The sequence below is a fragment of the Globicephala melas genome, chromosome 10, assembly GCF_963455315.2.
Source record: "Globicephala melas chromosome 10, mGloMel1.2, whole genome shotgun sequence".
Lineage (NCBI taxonomy): Eukaryota > Metazoa > Chordata > Mammalia > Artiodactyla > Delphinidae > Globicephala > Globicephala melas.
Genome location: NC_083323.1, coordinates 13935676 through 13959435, shown reverse-complemented (window position 1 = coordinate 13959435; position 23760 = coordinate 13935676). Strand labels below are relative to the sequence as shown.

Below are 23760 nucleotides of genomic sequence, written 5' to 3'. Positions count from 1 at the left end.
AGTTTAGCTCAGCAAAATCAACTGAATGTATGATTTTAATTTAATTCTCTGTGTGGCCTTTGTGTGTTTGTATGTATGTATATGTGAGTATGTGTGTGTATCTATTTTGGAATCAGTAGGAATGGAATGGGGGAGTCAGTGACTGTAAAAAAAGTTGTTGCCCACTTATATCCACCAAGACATAAGCAATCCAGCACCATATTTGTGTGAAGGAACAAATCACCCAAGAGTCTGGAGATGTGCATTTCAATTCTGGTTCCATCCTCAAAAACTGAGAGCCTGGAGAAAGTACAGCCATCACCTTTTCTAGGCCTCAGTTTCTCCTTCTCTACATGATTGCATGTGATACCAAGCCCCCCACTATTTCATGGAGGAGTTTGGGAAATGTGAAGCAATGGAATGTGCCAAAATGTTCAAGATATCCTCACAGCTGTTTTTAAATTGTTTTGAGATATATCCTTAGTTTTCATGTAATAGATTGTCAAAACTCTTTGAATTAACATTCTCTCTGGTTTTAAAATCAGAATAGCACTCTCCCTGTAAGATAGCAAGAAGAATAAAAGTAATAAGGAATAATTTTAAAGATACATATATAAAGATATATAAAGTACCTGCTAGACTCCAGACAAAGAATATACACATATCTTCTTGAAACTTTAAAACTATTAAACAAGGCAAGCAGATGCTCCCAGCATCCTTCTATAGATGTGGCTGGGAGAGAAGTTAGGTGACTACCCTAAGGTCACCCAGAATGGAGGTAACAATGCTAGGATTTGAATCCACATCCTCTGACTTTAAAAATATGCCCATAAATTAGCATACTTCCTTTCATAAGTTAACTTCAGCTTTGGAAGAGCATCTTTTGAATCAGAAATTAAGGCCAAAAAGTGATGAATATCTTTCTTGAATTAGAAAGGATATTCTAAAAGTTACGGTTACTGACTGATAATTTAACAGTTAGAAGCACTCTACTTTCAAGAGCATATTAATCATGTTAAAGTTGATTGTGTTTCTTGACACAAATTTCTGTAGTTGTTGCATACATTTGTAACCCATAAAAGTTGATTATTGAGGGCAAGTAGAAGATTCAATGTGTCATAAAGGAGAAAATATAACAAGTGCATTAACAGAAGCTAGTATAATGCAAGCATATTGATCTTATTGGCTTGGTACTTCAAAGTGGAATGAAGTCTACTGCACTGAGTAAAAGTTTTAAGGTGGTGGGAAGTAACAGTTGGCTAATTCAGTATCTGGCATTTGTCGATTCATTTACCATCAAAGAACGATTTGTCATCTATCTTCTAGGTTCGAAGCCCATCCAAGAGATAAAGCAATAAGACAATATAAAATAACACATAGGCAAATCGGGTGCTTATTCATCATCATAAGAAGATTAATCACACCAATTATTTAAAGATCACTGCTGAACAGATGGCAGGAGGCTCTGAGTCCATGAGAGAGGAACTCTGGGGTTTGCATGAGATTGAAAAAGCAGCATGGGTTTCAAATAGGATGAGTTAGCTGATTTTCTCGGATTTTGCTGTGTTTGACTTGAAAGCATCTCAATTCAAAGTGCCTCCTGATCTTGTCTGTATGAGTCACAGCATTGATACATGTAGCATTTCATGGAACTAAAGACCAAAATAACATCAATTTCTTGGAACTGTGAACCGTAACTTGACAAAATTTATAGCACAATCTCTTTAAGAGAGGCTGATCCATCTTCCAAACTATTTGAAACTTCATTCATTTTTCTTCTGCTTCAGGTTTCTGGATTTTAGCTTTATTTGTCCTGTTACTTGTGGCCGATGTCAAATCTTCAGCAGATTCTCAGCTATGTGAACCTTGTGGACCCCGAGGACCTCCAGGACCCAGGGGTCCTCCAGGGCTACTTGGTTTAGCAGGTGGAAAAATAAATGCAATTTGTCTCTTAGCCTCTCATAGTTTCTCTTTGACTGCAATGTTCATAGATTCAGTGAAATCTTCCAGGTGATCTGATGAGAATATTGATCATTGTGGTAAGTCATTTCTTGGTAACAAATGACCATGGTCTCTTTTTCTGAACTCTTAAGAGTCATAGGATTTGTCTACTAAGACGGCTTCCAACCACCAAGAAATCTGTGTGCTCAAACACCTCTTTAGACACACTGGATGTCCAAATTGAGACATAACTCCATCTCTAGACTAGTGTAAAGCACTCCTATTGGTGTCATACAGTGTAGGCGTAAGCCAAGGTTCATACAGTGATACCAGAGTCATGTGGGCAGCAGATACATTGACTTACTGTTATCTTGTCATCTGCTGAGAGGTATGCTGGGCTCAGCTCCCACAGAGATCCCATCAGCTTTGAATACTTGTACTGAACCTCTAAAGCAAAGGTTTTGAAAGCTGGCTGAGCATCAGAATCACATGTTAAACATGTGGGTTCCTAGTCTCCATCCTCAGAGATTCCTCTAAAGGCCCGCAGTGTAGACTGGCCCTGAGTAACTGGGGAACAGGGGTGGACGGTGTTCCACAACTGGTTCTAATAAACAGGCGTATTTGGATACCACTGTTCAAAATTCCCATTTAGTTCTGGCAATAGTATGATCCCTGGATTTGTCTGGGTAACTTCCAATAGTGATCCTTAATACTCAGCCTTATAGTAAAGATATATATATATACTAATATATATACTAATATATAATTCATATACTAATTCATTCAGTTATTCACTTATTGAACATATTTTGAGTGCTAATTTTACAACTGATACTGAGTATGACATTTAGAAGGAAAATTAAGTAAGATGCCTCATTCCCAGTATGGATAAGGAGACAGTCACTTAAGGGAGGGATTACAATTCTTTGTGGTAATTCTTTATACCTATGGTAACAATCAATACCAGATGTGGTACAAGGAGATAGAACTTTTCCAAATCTGGAGGAGACAAGAGAGCCTTCTGGAAGCAGTGATGCTTGAGCTAGGCTCTGACCAGTGAGAAGAAGGTTAGGAAGGAAGAAGCAATTCATGTATTAATACTTTGAAAAATACAAAACCTTAAATTCTATCATTCTTTTTTCTGCTTATTTTGGGATCTAGGACCCCCAGGTGTAACAGGACCAAGAGGTATACCTGGGGTGCCTGGAGCAGTTGAGAAACGCCCCTGTCTACCTCAATCTGCCTTTTCCGTCTAGCTGAGTGGGCCTCTCCCAGGACCCTCCCAGCCCATTGTCTTCCAGGAAGTTCTGTACAACCGTCAGGACCACTCTGACCTGGCCACTGGAGTGTTCACCTGCGGCGTCCCTGGTGTGTACCACTTTGGCTTTGACATTGCATTGTTTCAGAATGCTGTCAAGGTGAGTCTCATGCAGAATGGCATCCAGATCTGGGACAAATGAGCAGAGGCCAAGGACAGCCATGAGCAAGCTTCAGGCAGTCCCATCTTGCAGCTGGAGAAAGGGGACAGGGTCTGGCTGGAGAAAGCTGGACAAAGAAGAATCTGAAAAAGGAACTACTCACACTGTGTTTTATGGGGTTTTGCTCAATGGAAATTAGGACAGCTAGGGGTAACTGCATGGTTCTCTCCCTCATGTAACACTGAATTTAAGAAAATAAGCCTCCTACTCCTCTCATCCCAAATGGTTCCTCTAGGATGAAGAGCTCACAAAATCAGTAATGACCAAGTTGAACAAAATGAATGTATTACCAATCGCTGAAACCAGTAAAGACTCATGGTTCATCAATTTGTCAATAATTTCTTATTTGTGATTCCCCAAATTCAAGATCCTAGGTGGCAAAAATGTGGGGAGGGGCATCCCTGGCAGTCCAGTGGTTAAGACTTCACCTTCCAATGCAGGGGGTGTGGGTTCGATCCCTGGTCGGGGAGCTAAGTTCCCACATGCCTCCTGGCCGAAACGAAAACATAAAACAGAAGCAATATTGGGACAAATTCAATAAAGACTTAAAAAAAAATGGTCCACATCAAATAAAAAATCTTTTTAAAAATGTGGGGTAAAAAAGAGTGAGGTAGGAAGCTGCCCAGCCATGTTGTTGTTAAATATACCAGGAAAACCCTCATTCAGCTCCTTTTTGAAGCCTGCCCCCCCCCACCCCCAGAGGACAAAAACTTTGCTCAAACTCTCAAATCTATTCTGAGAATTAAGGATATAAATATAGAAGTAAATAGCTCTGGCAGAGATGTTAAGTTTGCTTAAAAGACCAAATGAAGATGCTCTTCACCAGATGAGTCTCCCAAAGCATAACTGGGCGGGTGATAGAGGTGAGGGAATTTCTGTGGCTTCAGAGTTTTCAGATTAATTATTAATTTACTTCAGGCTGCTACTTACCCAATATCCCTTCTTCTACCAATTTTTATTCTAGCTAAATTCGTTTGCATTGCCTCAACGAACACGGTTAAAAAATGTAATTTGACCAGCTTCTGTTACATTCAGGGTGGCCATAAAAAACACCATCCTTTCTGGTGAGATGTAAGCGCATGGTACTTGCGGGAGTCGTATTTAAGAGGGAAAAGACTCAACTGGCTTATGTCTTTGGCCCTTGGCCTCTGCCCTTTGCTTTCTCCATTTCTTCTCCGAAGAGTGTAGATGCAGGTCTTAACAGCTGCAACAGCCATCCTGCAGGCATCAAATCAAAGCCCCATATTCCTTGCTGGAGCAGGAGAATAAAAGTAACCACATTGTTTTGTACACTGACATGAGCATCTAAGCCAACTTCGTACTACTGATGACCAGACTTTTAAAAAAATATTGGTGGGTTTTGTTTCTTTATTATTGAATTATAACTTAAATATAGTAAAATGCAGAAATCTAAAGTACACAGCTTGATTAATTTTATATGCATACAAACATGGACCCACCATCCAGATTGATGCATAGAACATTTCTATCATCCCAGAAGTCTCCTTTGTGCCCTTCCGGTCCACAACTACATCTGCAGCATTGAATCTATTATTCTGACTTTCAGCATCATTTATCAGTTATCTTTGCCTATTCCTGTACTTTATATGAGTGATATAATCCAATATAAAATCTTTTGTGTCTAGTCTTTTTTCACTCATCCTAATGCCTGTGAAATCCATCCACACTGTGGTAACAGTAGTGAAGTATTTCATTGAATGGAAATGGCCAGTATTCCATTGTAAATATGCCGCCATTTATTTATTTACTCTTCTGCTGATGGATAGTAGAGTGACTTTGTGATTGACCTTTTCACTCAATATAATGAACTTAAGATCCATCTAATAAGGAGAAAAATCACAGACTCAGGATGGTATCACTTGCACTAAAGCCCATGATACCAAACCTAGATTTAATACCTAACCTAACTGTAGTTTCAACCTTCCTCAAAAATGTAATCTTAATCAGCCAGTTTGGAATTTTCTGGTCAGTACCAATGAGGTAACCTGTCATGTTGGCCCTCTCCATCCTCCAAAGGAATTGGCATGATAACGTCCTCACCATTTCCTTCCCCCCAAAAAGATGTCCTGGCCCAAAATAACCCTTTCCATTCATTCCTTTGCTAATGACTTCCTTGCCCCACTCTCCTTTCTAAACCTTCTACTTTGTACCTCTCCTTGGAGCACCCTTCTAATTGCTAGATGGGATGCTACCCAATTCAGGAATCACCGAACAAAGCCAATTATATCTTCAAATTTACTGGATTGAATTTTTTTTAACACATTGAAGCTGCTCTGAATATCAATAATTTTTTTCTTTTTGGTTGTTCACTAGTATTCCATTATATGATGTATCACAGTTTGTTCCTCCATTCACTCATTGAAGTCCATTTGGTTTGTTTCCAGTTTGGTGCTATAACAAATAAAACTATTAGAAACATTTATGCATAGGCTTTTGCAGAACCATACATTTTCATTTCTCTAGGATAAATACCCAGGAGTGGGATTGCTGGTTGTAGTTTTTAGCATACATATCCTATACATGTCTTGTTAGACTTTTACACAAGTATATCATTTCTTCAGAGCCATAATACATGGTATTGTGTTTTTCGTTTCTATTTCCAATGGTTCACTGCTATATACAGAAATATGATTGATTTTTGTGTGTGTTGACCTTGTATCCTGTAACCTTGCATAACTCACTGATTAGTGCTAGGAGTTTCTTTTGTAGATTCCTTGAATTTTTTTTTTTAACATCTATATTGGAGTATAATTGCTCTACAATGGTTGTTAGTTTCTGCTTTATAACAAAGTGAATCAGCCATACATATATGTATATCCCCATATCTCCTCCCTCTTGTGTCTCCCTCCCACCCTCCCTATCCCATTCCTCTAGGTGGTCTGAAAGCACTGAGATGATGTCCCTGTGCTATGTGACTCCTTCCCACTAGCTATCTATTTTACATTTGGTAGTGTATATATGTCCACGCCACTCTCTCACTTCGTCCCAGCTTACCCTTCCCCCTCCCCGTGTCCTCAAGTCCATTCTCTATGTCTGTGTCTCTATTCCTGTCCTGCCCCTAGGTTCTTCAGAACCATATATATATATATATTTTTAGATTCCATATATAAATCCGTATGTGTTAGCATATGGTATTTGTTTTTCTCTTTCTGACTTACTTCACTCTGTATGACAGATTCTAGGTCCATCCACCTCACTACAAATAACTCAATTTCATTTCTTTCTTTCTCCACAGATAACATTGAAATTGATATACTCTTTACTGTGGCATAATTACTCTGTGCTCACCCATAATTAACACTGGAATACTAGTGAGTTTCCTGCAAATTCAAGGGCAAAATGGTATCGTAGAAAACAATTTAGAATAAGGTATTAGGAGCTTTTCCCTCAATTCTGAGAACTTATTCTGCCATCTCATCCTCACCGGAAACTATTCACCAATTTGATCCTGCATCAGTGATTCTTCTACCTGATTGTGCATCAAAATCATCTGTGGACATTGTTTAATGTTCAGGTTCCTGGATTCGTCCCCTTGAAATTCCAATTCAGGTGGTCACTGCATTATTAGCTAAGACACTCTCATACACAGTCCAGCTGGGGAGACATTGCTCTAACAGCCCCTTTTATCTCTGGAATAATACAATTCCTAGATCTCCTTGTGTCATTGTTTTCCAAGAGTAATCCTTACTTGGTGTTTGTGATAATAAAAACATGATCACACCTATGAAATGGATTGAAAGGGCAATTCAAGCAATTATTTATTCAATCATTGCTTCCAAAAACATACTATGCTTATCAACTCGACCCTGGATACCATATAATGGCGCTTTAGGAACAAAATTAAGTAGGGCACTGGCTCTTCATCTAATTAAGGAAACAAAATAGGTACATAATGGGAGAGATTACTATTCAGTGTAGCAAATGCTACAATCAAAGTAAACACTGGATTCTGCTACTATAATGGCAGAGAGGAAAGACTTCTGGGAAAATTGATGCATAGAGGGTCTTTGAAGGGCAAGTGTTAAGTTAGTGGGGGGGGGGGTAGTGTGGAAAGAAATTTATGGACTGTGAAATGCATGAACTTCAAATCTCTATCCTCCTTCTGTTTACCTTGGCCTTACCCCCAAGGCCCTCCAGGACCACGAGGAATTCCTGGAATTCCTGGAGACATTAAGAATTATTCATCTAGGGCTTCCCTGGTGGCGCAGTGGTTGAGAGTCCGCCTGCCAATGCAGGAGACATGGGTTCGTGACCCGGTCCGGGAGGATCCCACATGCCGCGGAGCGGCTGGGCCCGTGAGCCATGGCCACTGAGCCTGCGCGTCCGGAGCCTGTGCTCCGCAACGGGAGAGGCCACAACAGTGAGAGGCCCACGTGCCGCAAAAAAAAATAAATAAATAAAGAATTGTTCATCTCCCCCCAAATCTGCCTTTGCAGTGAAGGTGAGTGATCCCCTCCCAGCCCTCTCCCAGCCCATTGTCTTCAAGGAAGCCCTGCATAACGACCAGGACCGCTTCAATCTTACCATGGGAGTGTTCACCTGCACCGTCCCAGGCGTGTACCACTTTGGCTTTGACATTGAGCTGTTCCAGCATGCTATGAAGTTAGGGCTCATGAAGAATGGCACCCAAGTCCTGGAGAAGGAAGCCCAGGACAAGGACAATTATAGGCATGTTTCTGGAAATGTCAGCTTGCAGCTGATGATGGGAGGCAGAGTCTGGCTGGAATCCAAGCTAGACACAGCAGAGAGTGAGAAAGGACTGACTGAAAGTATGTTCTTTGGGTATTTGCTCTATGGAAATTATACTGGCTAAGGGGTAACAGCACACTTAAATTCCTCAAGTGGTCCTAAATTTCACAGCAGACTTCCCTTCCCCCCTGGATACTTTTCAGTGACCGTTGAATGAATAACATTAAGAATGCCCAATTTACCTATGTGAAAGTAACCCTAAAAAAAGTCAAGATTAATTATCCATTAATTGGTCAACAGTTTCTTACTGAAAGGCCATCAAATTTCATGTATTCTGCTATATCCAAGGAACTTCAGGAAGAGCATATGTCAGGAAATCAGAGCTGGTGGAGGCTGGGGGAACCAGGGAAGTCCTCATGCCTTTTCTTGTTTATGTCTGAACATTTTTCACCAGAGGAAAAAATAGCCTTGATCACAGCCCCCAACACCACTTCAATTTCACAATTTATAGTATAGCTAGGAAAGCAAATATCCCTGAGAGATGAAGAAAAATTGCTTAAAGTCACACTAAGCAGTGAATACAAACTACCAAGTACATATTTTGCATTTGATTCATAGTGCGTACGTTGATGATGGTTTGATCAAGGAAGGAGGGTACGGATTGAGGGAACAATTTCTGTTGCTTAATACTTTTCAGAAAGAGAAAAACAAATATTGTATACTAACACATATAGGTAGAATCTAGAAAAATGGTACAGATGAACCAGTTTGCAAGGCAGAAATAGAGACACAGATGTAGAGAACAAACATATGGACACCAAGGGGGGAAAGAGGTTGGAGGTTTGGTGGTGGTGGGATGAATTGGGAGATTGGGATTGACATATATATACTAATATGTATAAAATAGATAACTAATAAGAACCTGCTGTATAAAAAATAAATTAATTTAAAAAAAAAAACTTTTCAGATCCTGGTAGTTGCCTATGCAGTACCCATTCTACCACTCCTTGTTTAATTTATATCTAACAGAGCTCAAACTTTGGGTTGTCAATGAAGCTAGTTAAGGGCAGGATCTTCAGTCTCTTTGCAAAGCATGGGTGGCATGTGATACCATCTGAAGAATGAAATGTAATCAGGTGGGGCTTCCTGGGTGATTCTTTAAAAGGTAAATCCTCAAGTGACTTGTTTCTTTGTATTTTTATCCTTTGCCCTCTGCTCTTCCCTCTTCACCCATCAATCCCCCTCCCCCACCCCAAGAAGATGCAATGCCTGGGGCAGAAGCAGCCATTTTGTAAACTTGAGAACAAAAGACACATACGCTAAGCAGGCTGAGGGAGTAGGATAGAAGCAGATCAGGTCCTTAATAATTTCCTTGCACAGACACACCAGACCTACATATGAGAATAATAACCACTGATTTTATTAAGCCAGTGTAGACTGGTTTCTGTTAGATGTAACCAAATGCAACCCTGATATACTTGTTCTTTTCCTTCACAGACTTGCTCTCTCCTAGAGACTTCACCTACCCCCCACTCCCCTTACTCTTTCCCCTTTTTCTTCCATCATCTATTAAACATCTATGTTTAATATGCTGAGAAATTATCTTTAACCTTGAAGGTCCCAATCTAGTTCATACACAGACATGAGAGCTAGGTACAGCTCTGTAATGTGTTACCAGAGGAGATCAGAGATCAGTGATATACCCAGAGGCTTCCTCAGGGTCGCTGTACCAAGGTATCCAAAACTGAGTTCATGGCTGCTTCTTCCTCCAACACCTCATGTATTTCCATTGTTTTCTTTCCCCATGAACAGCATTACCAACCACTGACTGATGCCACCCACCTCCCTCTTGTCACCTCCCCAATCCAATCTGTCACCGAGCCAAATCAATTTACGTTTTTACATTCCCACAAGCAATACCATCATCTTCCCCTGTCACTGTGCTAACTGATGGACCAGTCCTCCACTCTGTGCCTCTTTGATTGGATTTATCCCATCCCAGCAGCCAATGCTCATTGCACAAAAGAAAATGTTATCATATTCATCCCTGATTAAAATCATTTCATGGTTTCTCATTTTTCTTAGGATAAAAATTAAATAGTTATTGCATATTTGAAAATTGCAAAGAGAGTAAATCCTAAAAGCTCTTGTCACAAGAAAACAAATTCTGTACCTACGTATGATAACAGCTGTTAAGTAGACTTATTGTGGTGATCATTTCACAATATATATACAAATATTGAAGCACCTGAAAATAATATAATGTATGCCAATTATACCTCCATAAAAAATAAATTATTAATATGGTTTACTTTATACCTCTTCATCATTTTTTCCTACCACACCTTTCCTTACTGGATGGTTTCCAGGTACATTGAATTTTTAGTCCCTCAGATAATGTATGGTCCCTGGACCACACTGCCATAGGGCATTTGCACTGGTTCATCCCTCTGCCTAGGTCACTTATCTCCATAGCCACCAATACTCTTTGTTCCCAGTCAGATTTCAGAACTACCTTCTTGAGAAAGGAATGGATTAATAAAGTAACTGGCCAAGTGGCCCTTTCATGCATTCTTACATTATGACCTTCTTCTTACCTGTTTGTAGCAATGGCCACAGCTTTATTTCTACATTTTCAAAATTCTCAGATTAACGTCTCTCTCCTCTGCTAAACTGTAAGTTGCATGATATCAAAAACTCTATCGTTTACTTTGGTCTTTACTGTAACCTCAAAATCCCACATATGTCTAGCACATTCTAGGTGCTCAATAATTTTTGAAACAATGAGAGCAGAGGAACACTTAGCATAGTTATTAGCACATGGTAAGTTTAACCTGCTATAATCAGATTTATTATTTTGTTGTTACTAGAAATTGCTTTGTTCCAATCATAACCTGTTTGATATGTATTAAGTACTTACTCTGCTCCAAGCAACTCACTTACCTGCTGTGTCTTAATTTACCTGGTGCTTTACAATACCTAGGAATATTCGAAAGGAGCCATATGATTTTGCCAATATTTTTGAGTTATTTATGAAAAATTTCAAGGAAGATAGAAAGAATATATTTTAAAAGTTTTAGTTGTTTCTGAATATGAAATCTCTACTAATGGTAAAGAACAGCAGGAAGGCACTTTATCCTTCCCAAACTCTTTTTTTTTTAAATTAATTAATTTATTTTTATATTTATTTTTGGCTGTGTTGGGTCTTCGTTTCTGTGCGAGGGCTTTCTCTAGTTGCGGCGAGCGGGAACCACTCTTCATTGGGGTGCGCGGGCCTCTCACTATCGCAGCCTCTCCTGTTGCGGAGCACAGCCTCCAGACGCGCAGGCTCAGTAGTTGTGGCTCACGGGCCTAGTTGCTCCGCGGCATGTGGGATCTTCCCAGACCAGGGCTCGAACCCGTGTCCCCTGCATTGGCAGGCAGATTCTCAACCACTGCACCACCAGGTAAGCCCCCCAAACTCTTTACACGCAGGCCCAGCAGCCATGGCTCATGGGCCCAGCCGGTCCGCGGCATGCGGGATCCTCCCGGACCGGGGCACGAACCCCTGTCCCCTGCATCGGCAGGCGGACTCTCAACCACTGCGCCACCAGGGAAGCCTGATATTAATTCTTATAAAATGTCTGTTCTATAATATGCATTTCGACAAGTTTTGAGTTTCCATCAGCCTTTCCAGGATATAGGTTTATTTTTTGAAAGCCCATTTAGCAAAATGGCCAGTCATTAAATAACTCATTTACTAAATTGGCTTCTGGTGAATTAGTCTGCCTCATATTTTTTCACCTGGCTAACCTGTTATGAGGTCACCTGCTGTCTTAATAAAAGGTTGAGCTTGGCTTACAGATACCTACAATGCTGGAGTAAAACATAATCAGGATGGGAAATCTTACTTTTTATATATATCAGCATTCCTTATTTGAAAGACAGATTGTATCTTTTTCTATTACACATGGAAAATTAGCTAAGGGGTCGAAACTATTCTCTTCCCATTTCAAAGTACTAGTGTACAGATAAATAGAAGTTGGAGAGAATATTTCAAAAAACTGTAAGGAAGTTGCTCCAAAGCACACAAGAAGGGAGCTGATGTAACATTAAGGGCTGCATTACTCCAAGTCTCTCTTCAACAGTCTTTCAAAATCTCAGTGATCCTGGGTCCCAAGGAAAAAAGAATATCTATTCAGTCCCCAATCAGGGCCTGCTTTGTTTTCTACCCCAACATTAATTTCTCCCCAGGATGAATATCAGTGGGAATATCCCTTACATTTTAAGGAAAATTCTACCATTAATCGAGCGTGGTATGATCAGTCCCCCAAATCTCAAGAGGATGTTCACAGTATCTGCATTAATCTATTTCCAAATCTGAATTCTTTGTTCTTAAATAGCACTTTTTGTGGGGTTCCACTGTTGGCTTTCCTTTTCCCCAGCCCAGTCCAGTTCCCTATAATGTACTTTTTACAGGCATGATGTAAAGATATAATTAGGGCTGCATGTTCAATCCTGGAAAAGAACTCACATATTTCGTAAAAATAAATAATAAATTAGTAAGGAGAAGGCTATCTTACTCTGAAAGCACCTAGTTTTTCTAGTACACTAATTTGCCTTGAAAATATTTCCCACCATCAAATTGTGATACATCTTTGGTCATATATTATATCCCTACTGTTAATACCATAAAGGAAATCTCCTGGTTCCTATTTAACTACACCCTATCCACTAGGGTGCTGTATTCCATACTTTCTAAGGTACTCAACTCTTTCCAATTTTCTGGATTATAAGGAAGCATTTGTTAACTAAGGAAAAAATGCCCAAGCAAGAGGGAATAGCCCAGTGGGAATTGTCTTAGGGCAGGAGCACATTTTTCATGGTCGAGGAACAGCAAGGGATTCACTGTTTCTGAGGTGGAATCAATGAGGAAGGGAGCAATAGAGGCTGCAGTCAAAGTTAGCATGGAGTTGGGGTGGTGGATGGACTTGGACAGACCATATATAGCCTCATAGACAAATGGAAGGTCTTTGATGTTCAATGAAAAAGATGAGAAGCTAGTCAAGTTTAAGTAGAAGAGTTCCATGATCTTAATTCTATTTTAAAAAGATCACTCATACCATGATGGACTTAGACTGGGAGGGGGGTTGATATAGAGCCAGGCATACGAATCTGGGGGCTATTGCCATGATTCCATCCAAAAGTAATTGTGGATTACATCAAGCTACTAGGAGTTGAGTTTCTTTTTTTAAAAAAAGTTTGGGTTTGGAATATATTTTGAAGGAAAAACTAGCAAGATGTCCTAACAAACTGGATGTGGTGTGTGAAGGAAAAAGTACCCAGAATGGCTGCAAGGTTTTGTGCTAGGAATCTAGAAGGACAAAACTGCCACATGCATCCATGGGAGAACTGTGGGGAAAGTAGATGTGTGGGGTAGGTCAAGAGCTTGGGCTGGCCATGTTAGGTCTGAGATGTTGTGAAGAAAGGATGGGGAGGGATAAATTGGGAGATTGGGACTGCCATATACACACGACTATATATAAAATAGAGAACTAATAAGAACCTCCTGTTTAGCACAGGGAACTCTCCTCAATACTCTGTAATGACCTATATGGGAAAAGAATCTAAAAAAGAGTGGAGATATGTATATGTATAACTGATTCACTTTGCTGTACAGCAGAAATGAACAAAACATTGTAAACCAACTATCTGCCAATAAAAATTAATTAAAAAAAAATACAAATGAATGTATATGCAAAACAGAAACAGACTGACATATAGAAAAATGTGCGGTTACCAAAGAGAAGGAAGGGGAGAGGGGCAATTTAGGGGTAAGGGATTAACGGACACAAACTACTATGAATAAAATAGATAAGCAGCAAGGATATATTGTACAGCACAGGGAATTATAGCCACTATCTTGTAACAACTTTTTTTTAAAATTTAATTTAATTTATTAATTTATTTATTTTTGGCTATGTTGGGTCTTCGTTTCTGTGTGAGGGCCTTCTCTAGTTGCGGCGAGCGGGGGCCACTCTTCATCGCCGTGCGGGGGCCTCTCACTGTTGCGGCCTCTCTTGTTGTGGAGCACAAGCTCCAGACGCGCAGGCTCAGTAGTTGTGGCTTACGGGCCTAGTTGCTCCGCGGCATGTGGGATCTTCCCAGACCAGGGCTCGAACCCGTGTCCCCTGCATCGGCAGGCAGATTCTCAACCACTGCGCCACCAGGGAAGCCCTGTAACAACTTTTAATGGAGTATAATCTGTAAAAATACTGAAACACTATGCTGTACACCTGAAACTAATATTGCAAGTCAGCTATACTTCAATTTTAAAAATAAAAAGAAAGATGAATAGTTGGTGTGACATTTGATTATCACCTTTTTGGGATGCTCAGAGAAATCTGTAAACATAACCAACCAGACCGTCTTCTAAACCTTGACTGATGGAATTTACTAGCTGGAAGATAAATAATAGTCTTGTAGGGAGGTTGCTATTACTGACTAACAATATAAAGAATAACAGTAGCAGGAAAGATCTAATGCTCTTGGATGGTTTATTTTAAATAATCCTGCAGCTTCTTAATGTAATGATAAAACATGGAAGATAGTCATGTAATCCTCATGACCACAAGGACCCAGCGACTCTCAAAGTATAAAACCCTAGAGATTCCAAAACAAAGTGTCTCTCCTGTGCTATCTTGTCCTGCTCACACAGTTAGCAACCAGCACTCTGAAACTTGATCTTTTCTCATCTGGGGTGAGAAAAGAGATCCAGTGATCTATGTCTGACGGATTCAGGATCTCCAAAATGTCTATGTTGTATTTGTGATAGCTTCTCTGCCATGTCCTTTGCCCACCCTCTGTAGAGCATGTTGCTTGGGTGAAATTTGTATTTCATGGGACTGTGCTTGACCATTCAGCACTACTCGACATCTCAGCTGTAGTCTGACATCCAGGAGGTTGGTCTGAAAAGAGACATTTCTGGAACGGTCAGCATCTAGAAGTTATTTAAAGGGATGAAATCACATGTGGGGTAAATGGTTATAGAGAAGGAAAAAAACAGATCTAAAACTAGGACATGCCAACATGTAGGGGACTGAGAGAAAAATCACTGGGGTTGGAGGAAAATCAGGCAAGGGTGGTGACATAGGAGCCAAATGAGGAAAGTGGCAACAAGTCAGTGATCAAGTATATCAAGTAACAAGTGGACTGACCATCTGGAATCAGTGTCAAGGTTATTTGTGACATTGATAACAGCACTTTTGGCGGGACTGTGTGGAAAACTTGAGTGAAGTAGGTTGAAGAGAAGGGGAGATTAGGAATTGAAGAGAAGTATAGACAACTGTGTTAGTTTACTAGGGCTTCAATGACAAAGTACCATGGAACTGGGTGGCTTAAACAACAGACATTTCTCTCTCATGGTTCTGGAGGCTGGAAATTTGAGATCAAGGTGTTGGAAGTGTTGGTTTCCTCTGAGGCCTCTCTCCTTGGCTTGTAGATGGCCACCTTCTCGCTGTGTCTTCACATGGTTTTTCTTCTGTACCTTCCTGGGTCTAAATTTCCAGTTCATAATAGGATTAGAATTCCCCCATCATGACCTGAATCACCTCTTTAAAAATCCTGTAATATTCTGAGGTACTAGGTGTTGGGCCTTCAACATAATAATTTTGTGGGGGAACTTCCCTTGTGGTCCAGTGGGTAAGGCTCTGAGCTCCCAATGCAGGGGGCCCGGGTTCGATCCCTGGTCGGGGAACTAGATCCCGCGTGCATGCCGCAACTAAGTCCGCATGCAGCAACTAAGAAGTCTGCATGCCACAAGTGCCACAACGAAGTTCTCGCATGCTACAACTAAGACCCAGTGCAGCCAAAAAATAAATAAATAAATAAATCTTAAAAAAAATAATTTTGTGGGACATAACTCAGCCCATAACAACTTTCTCAAGAAGATTTTGTGTAAAGAGGATAAATCAGGCAGTAGCTGGAGAAGGCTTTGGTGTCAAGAGAGAATTTTCTCTTTGAAGATGTGAAAACTCAGTGTGGTTACATACGAAAGGAATGATCTAGGAGAGAACAAAAAATAGGTGAGAGAGGGGAGACTTAATAAAACTATGTCTATGAGGAGTTCAAGAAAACAGGATCAAGTGCACAAGTGGAATTCCTACATAGCAGCGGGGGTGTCAGCCTGTGGGATAAGACGGAAGGCAGAGAATTCAGCAGAGATGCAGACCTGGGGGTCGGTGTGATGGAGGGACTTTGGGAAGTTTGCTTCTAATTATTTCTTCTTCTCAGCAAAACAGAACACAAGGTAATAAACTGAGTGTTGGTGCTAGAGATCTGGAGAGAGAATGAGGGTGTGAAATTGTAAATGGGAATGAAGGACACAGCATGGAGTTGCTAAGCAACAAAAAGGGCCTAATTGTGACCAATGGCCCTGAATTGAGAATGAAATCACTGTGGCTGCATACTGACATTTTTGTAATTGTGAAAAAAGCCTAAATACAGAAAAGTGAAAAGCATAAATGAACAATATGATAAGTGACTGAAAAACAACCCCCTGGACAAAATTCTCTTAAAAGACCGTACGCTCCTTTTAGGCACTTGTTTCCTATTTCTCTTCATCTTAATACATACACATCAATCATTTAAAAATGTAATTTAGGTTTGCATTTTTTTTAAATGTTTCTTTATTAATTTTAGTAGGTTGTTGGGGTTTTTTTAGCCACGCCATGCAGCTTGTGGGATCTCAGTTCCCTGACCAGGGATTAAACCCAGGCCATTGCAGTGAAAGCCCAGAATCCTAACCATTAGTCCACCAGGGAACTCCCAGTTTGCATGTTTTTTAAATTTATAAAAAGGGGATATGATTGTAAGTATCCTTTAAATCAGTAGTACTTTTCCTTCACAGCATGTGTAACATAGGTGGGCAACACTCATTTAATTTCATTGTATAGCATTTCATTGCATGAGTGCACCGTGAATCCTGTTTCTATTTTACTGTCAAGGTACATCTGTGTTGTTAGGCTATTGCAAACACACTTACTTTCTGCTGAGTATGCCTGCCAGCTCTCCAAGGATACACTCTAGGCACATTCCACACAATACAGCCCCTATACCACCTGTTTTCTGGGAATCCATCAATGCTGTCAATCAGTTTGGAGAAAATGCTTACCATATTAAGCCTTAATCCCTGAACAGGGTTTCTCTTTGTTTCTTTTATTTAAAACCCTTCAATAAAAATTTATACTACTCTTCAAAATAGTCTTCACAACTTTGTTAGGTTTAGTCCTAGATACATTTGCTTTAAAAGAAAAAAAAAATAGAGTGCCCTCCCCATACTCCAGGCTTCCCTCCCAGCAGTTGGTGGACACAGTCCCAGGCAGAGGCAGCAGAGGTGGCCACAGGAACCGCTGAGCAGCGGGGATGCAGCTGGATCAACCCATTCCTGCTTCTTCCTGTCAGCTCACTCGGCTGGAGGCATGCCCAGCCCCCTCTTCCCCAGCCCAAGTCGCCTATATTTGCTATTTTCATTGCTAGTTAAATTGTATGGTTTTTTTTCATATTCTAATTAATTGATTCTGCTGTAAAAAAACACAATTGACTTCTTAAATTTATATCCAAAATGTTTGCTAATTTTCATTAATTTAATAACATATAAATGTATGTGTTTTTTTTGGCTTGAATTCATACACTGGTAATATAACAAACTTTGCTTCTTTCTTTCCAGTTGTATATGTTTTATATTTTTCCTGCTTACTCCATGGATGAGGGCCTCCAGCTCAATACTGAGTAGAAGTCATTGTGGGTATATTATTTTGGTTCTCCATCTGCAAGCTTCCATTTCCAGGGTGAGATGTTCTGTATGTAACTTTTCAGTAGTCACTATGAGATTAAGAAAATTCCCTTCTATTCTTCTTTCCTAACAGATTTTTAAATTATTAATAAGTTATGAGTTTTTTAAGCAAGTGCTTTTATTGCCTTCTTAAATGACTATGTAATCTTCTCACTGAATTTGTAAATATAATAAAGGGCTCTTCCAGCCAGTAACGTGGGTTTAGGGACAAGAAAAAAACATGGCCTTGGTAGCTATGGGAAGAGTGATTTTTAAGTGAATAGAATCTATTTACCAAAATTCCACAATTCCGAAGGAGGTAAAGTTAGGGATGGTCAACGACTGAATTTTTGTCAATGGCACGCAAGCAAAAACTCTGTGACCCATCTCTCAGCCTTGCCCATTAAAAACATCTTTCACGAGACTCTCCGGGATCTTTCCACTTTTGCTGTCTTGATACAAGAATAATGGAGAGCTCATAAGCCACATGTCAAAGATGGCAGAGCCACAAGATGGAAGGAGTCTGAGTCCCAGAATCACTGTTTAGGAGAGAGTCATCCTCCAGTCCAGAATATCAATATCGGAATTTTAATGAGTCAGAAGTAAACTTCTATTGAGTTAAGCTGTTTTTCCCTGTTTCATTAATTAGTGTTACCTTAAATCATACAATGTTTCCCCAAGTTTTTGTTGCTATGGAAGGAGGGTAAATCCTATCATTATCATAAGCAGAATAATGGCAGTGTGTTTTACTTCAACCCTCTTTAACCGTAAAAATGATCTGACAGAATTTCCAGTGTGAGTGACAGAAGAGGAAAGCATTAGAGGGTTAAGGAGGGGCACATGGTGAATGAAACTTGTCAATTAGATGGAGAAGTAGATTGGTGAGAGGGAGGGACCCTGAGCCTGTTTCCCTTGGATAAAAGGTAAGGCATTCCTTGGGGCTTCCCTGGTGGCGCAGTGGTTGAGAGTCCGCCTGCCGATGCAGGGGACACGGGTTCGTGCCCTGGTCCAGGGAGATCCCACATGTCGTGGAGCGACTGGGCCCGTGAGCCATGGCCGCTGAGCCTGCGTGTCCGGAGCCTGTGCTCCGCAATGGGAGAGGCTACAGCGGTGAGAGGCCTGCATACCGCAAAAAAAAAGGAAGAAAATCCTTTTTTTTTTTTTTTTTAATTTTTTGGCCGTGCCATGCAGCATGTGGGATCTTATTTCCCCAACCAGGGATTGAACCTGCACCCCCTGCATTGGAAGCGCAGAGTCTTAACCACTGGACCTCCAGGGAAATCCCGTCCCTTAGATAAAAGGATTTCCATCCAGTAACGGGGGTCTGGGGACAAAGAGGCAGAATGGCCTCGATAAATATTAGAGAAGTGATTTAAGTGAAATAATGTCATGATTTCTGGAACAGAATTCTAAGGCCCAGTTCCACTGTGACCAAATCTACCTGTTCCTTCATATAAACATAGAATGTACAAAACTTCCAAAATGCTAAGGAAAGGAAAGCCCAAGAGGCCAAGATATAGGTCATATTTATTTATTTGTTTGTTTGCTTTGGACAGCAAAATCATAAGGGGTTTGTCTTCGCTATATAGAGAGGCCAGAACTATGTCAGGAGACCAGAGAAATAGACTGTAGCTGTGGCTTTGCTCCGGCTCCTTGGTTTCCGCTTCTGCTTCTAGCCACACCTTCTTGCCTACGCTCAGCGGCAGGCTCAACATGCCAGAGAGATTCCTGGACTCTTTGGTGGAGACCTGACGCTTTTCTAAGACAGAACTTTTGTTCCTCACCAGCCGAACGATCACCTTGCAGTGCTGGAGCTCCACATCAGAGAGGAAACGGGAAATTTCCCAGCACCCTGCCTGTGAAGACCCCAGTGTCCTCCTGTAGGTCTCTCTGGGCATTGTACAGGACCTCTGTGAAGGTAACAGGCTTCAAAGGTGAAGGCAGCTTGTCACTGAGCTTTGCAGTGAAGGCGGGCATTCTGTTGCACGGGCATTTTACACTTGGTCCTGGAGGTCCTGGCAATCCTGGTAAACCTGGTATCCCTTGGAAAAGTGGAGAAGACCCAGGAAGAAGCTCATAGCATCCAATAAAAAGATGGTACCTCAGTTGATGTATGAAACCACCACTTTTTGGTTATAACATCATGGTTAAGAGATTGATCTTTGGTGTATGATTAAATGGTTGCAAGTCACATCTCCGAAATTGACCAGCTTTGTAATCTTGCTAAAGTTAATTAATGTTTCTGGGCTGTATTTCCTCATCTGAAAATAATATTATTGACTTCTCATGTGACTGTTGTGAAGTTGTAATGAGACAATGCATTTAAAATACTTGTAGTGCCTACAAAACACTAAGCCTTACAAGAAGACATGTATGGCATGATCTCAGTTATAGGTGGACTTTAAAAAGCTGAACTCATAGAAGCAGAGAGTAAAATGGTGATTGCCAGAGACTGGGCGTCAGGGAAAAGGGGAGATGTTGGTCAAAGGATACAATGTTTCACTTATGTAGGATGAATAAGTTCTGGAGATCTAAGGGATGGCATGGTGATTATAGTTGATCAGATCCATTGAAAATTCACCATTCTTGACATCAGGTAGTGAGAATGCAGGCGTTTCTACTCCCAGCTCCTCTCTTCACCCTGCCATGGCTCTAAATGTCCAGGAAGCAACCCAGAACATGTAGGTGAATGAATCCTCTGACTTCACTTCCAGAATATTTTTGCAAATAGATTGTTGAAGCGTTGTCATGACTTTGCTTTTGTGTAAGATATGATTGAGATTTGTAAAAAAATCTCTGCTGTACTAAGGACCTAGGTAATTGATGATAGAGATTTCCTCCACCAAATAAAGTTAGAACTTGACCTTATATATAATAAGGTGGGGAAACCTTTCCTCATCTTCCCATGTGGCCCTAAAATTCTGTACGGAGAGACTACTTCTTGTTGGGGAGAGTCCTTGCTAAGAATATGTGTTTTGATGTGGTTGCAGCTGGAGCCAAGACCACAGGGAAGAGAACTAAATGAACATGCATGTACCAGACATGATTTTCAGACCATAAATATGATGTTAACGGTAGCTTTTTGGGCGGATGTTCTTTATCAAGTGGAAGAAGTTCCCCTTTATTCCTAGTTTGCTGAGAGTTTTTATTGTGAATGGGTGCTGATTTTTGTCAAATAATTTTTTCTGTATTAATTGATACAATCATATGATTTTCTGCTCTATTTTTAAGACTTAGTTTATAATGTTAGTGATTGACACACTGTGGTTTTGGCAGAGGGATATAAGCATACATCAATGGAACGTAAAAAAAAGTCTACACATAAATCACACACGACCAACCTATTTGTCACAAAGGGGCAAAACCAATTCAGTGGAGAAAAGATAGACTTTTCAACAAAGGATGTTGGAACAATGGGTAGTTGAAAAAATTAATGTTGACCTAAACCTCATGCCTTATAAAAATATTAACTCTAAGTAGATGATAGATCTCAATGTAAAGTGTAAAACTGTAGTACTTTTAGAAGAAAGCATAGGAGAAAATCTTCCCAATCCTGGGCTAGGTAGAATTCTTAGACAGGACACCAAAAACATATAACATAAAAGAAAACAAATCGATAAATGGACTTTTTGGAAAAGAAAAATTGGTTAGCAATTGTTCAAATCCACCCTTTGGAACTCAGGGAAGGTCATGAAGGCTGGAGTCTTGCCTACAAAAAACGGAGGACAAAAAAAGGCTTCCGTGCCCAGGAGCCCACAGGGCCCCCACCCCCTGGTTTCACCCAGACTTCTGACCCATGGAAACTATGAAATAGTAAATTCATGCCTTTTAGCTGCTGAATTTGTGGTAATTCCTTGTCAGGAATCAAGAACCACATAGGACTTGTAGTTTTCCTGCTTTTCCCACTGGCATCCTTTAATTCTTTAGCTTCTACCTTTGTCAATGTCAAGGAGAAAACCCAAGCTCACAAACTCAGTGGACACCTCTGGTCCTATTCTGTAGGTAGGAGGAGGAGTAGGGGGGAGCTGGGCCCACATTCTGGGGCTGGTATGTGGCTACAAAAGGAAGAGATCCAGGGTAGAGTCCACTTACCTCAACAGTCAGATCCTAGTCGTCAGCCAACAACTCACTGCCAGAGGTGTGTGGAGGGAAGGACCCCAGTTTGAGTGTCAATCACCCTAAATTCTCTCTAATTAAAAATTAACCAGTCCGGGCTTCCGTGGTGGCGCAATGGTTGGGAGTCCGCCTGCCAATGGGGGGGACGGGTGTTCGAGCCCTGGTGCGGGAGGATCCCACATGTTGCGGAGCGGCTGGGCCCGTGCACCACAGCTGCTGAGCCTGTGCTCTAGAGCCCGTGTGCCACAGCTGCTGAGGCCCATGTGCCTGGGGCCCGTGCTCCGCAGCAGCGGGGGCCATCGCAATGAGAGGCCCGTGCGCTGCAGCGGGGAGTGGCCCCCACTCACCGCAACTGGGGAGAGCCCGTGCACAGCAACAAAAGACCCAACACAGCCTAAATAAATAAATAACTAAATAATAAAATAAATAAATTTATATTTAAAAAAATTAACCCGTCCATTAACCTCAGGAGAGATAAGAAATCAATCATTTTTTGAAATCAATTGATTTAATCAGCCCTCCTAAACCTTTCTAAATGAAGCTCATGAGATGGGAACAGAGACATTGAGAAGCTCTATGGTTGGTCAAGTTTCTTTTCACAAGTCAGGTTGCCTGGGGGTGGCGGTAGAGGGGAACTCTCTTCATGGGAATTACAGGTAAGGGTCCCTTACAAAGACAGCAAAGTTAAAGCCCTTTACTTTGTTTCAAGCCTGATTCTAAGTTTTTAATACATTAATTATTTCTTTCCCATAATATGTAGAATAACTTACCCTAGCATAAAAGAAATAAACATACTTTATAGATGGTTATTCAGACAGAAGCTTCAAAAACATGCAAGGGCTTCCCTGGTGGCGCAGTGGTTGAGAGTCCGCCTGCCGATGCAGGGGACACGGGTTCATTCCCCGGTCCGGGAAGATCCCACATCCCACATGCCGCTGAGCCGCTGAACGGCTGGGCCCGTGAGCCATGGCCGCTGAGCCTGCGCGTCCGGAGCCTGTGCTCCGCAATGGGAGAGGCCCGCCTACCAATATGCAAATATTTCATACTGTTATATATAACCTTATCATTTGAGAAATCTCTATTGACTTATAAACAATAGTGATAACAACGAAAGTAATAGCTAATATTTATTGTGAATTTATTATATACTAGGCTTTGCATGATTATTTTACTGAATACACAATGAGCCCAGGATACGAGTTACTATTATTATCTTCAATTTATAGAAAATGAAATGGAGGCAAAGTGATGCCTGGTAACTTGTCCAGAAGCCACCTTTGGCACAGGGATACTGACTCTAGGGTCTACAGTTTTTAACCACTCTGCTCTACTGACCTGTTTCTATTTATCCAGTAGCTGCGATGTGTTCTGTTTAATCCATTCCTTGTGAAAAGAGAGGGACATTTAGTGAAATCTCTGTCTAAATATGTAATCTATAAATTCTTATGAACTTAAGTTAAAAATTTAATACAGACAACTCCAATTAAATTGACAATATAATACCTGACTCAAAGCTATCCCTGTTCTAGATTCTCCTTCATATTCTGACTATCTCCCAGCTAGGCGCATCACACCACATTCCTCCCCTGGACCCTGAACTGTCCACAGGCTGTAGCAGGCCACACCAATTTCCCAATCCTAATCCATGAAAACTCTCTCCACTCCAGTGCTGTGGGTATTTGACAGGATCCATTATTCCAACTTTGGGGGCAGTTATGGAATTTA

The 23760-nt window shown here is 40.8% G+C and overlaps 1 pseudogene; it reads left to right on the top strand.

Annotated features, from left to right (window-relative positions):
- The first annotated feature begins 705 nt into the window (after nt 1-705).
- Nucleotides 706-3537, top strand: LOC115852584 (protein HP-25 homolog 1-like; annotated as a pseudogene).
- Nucleotides 3538-23760: the final 20223 nt, after the last annotated feature.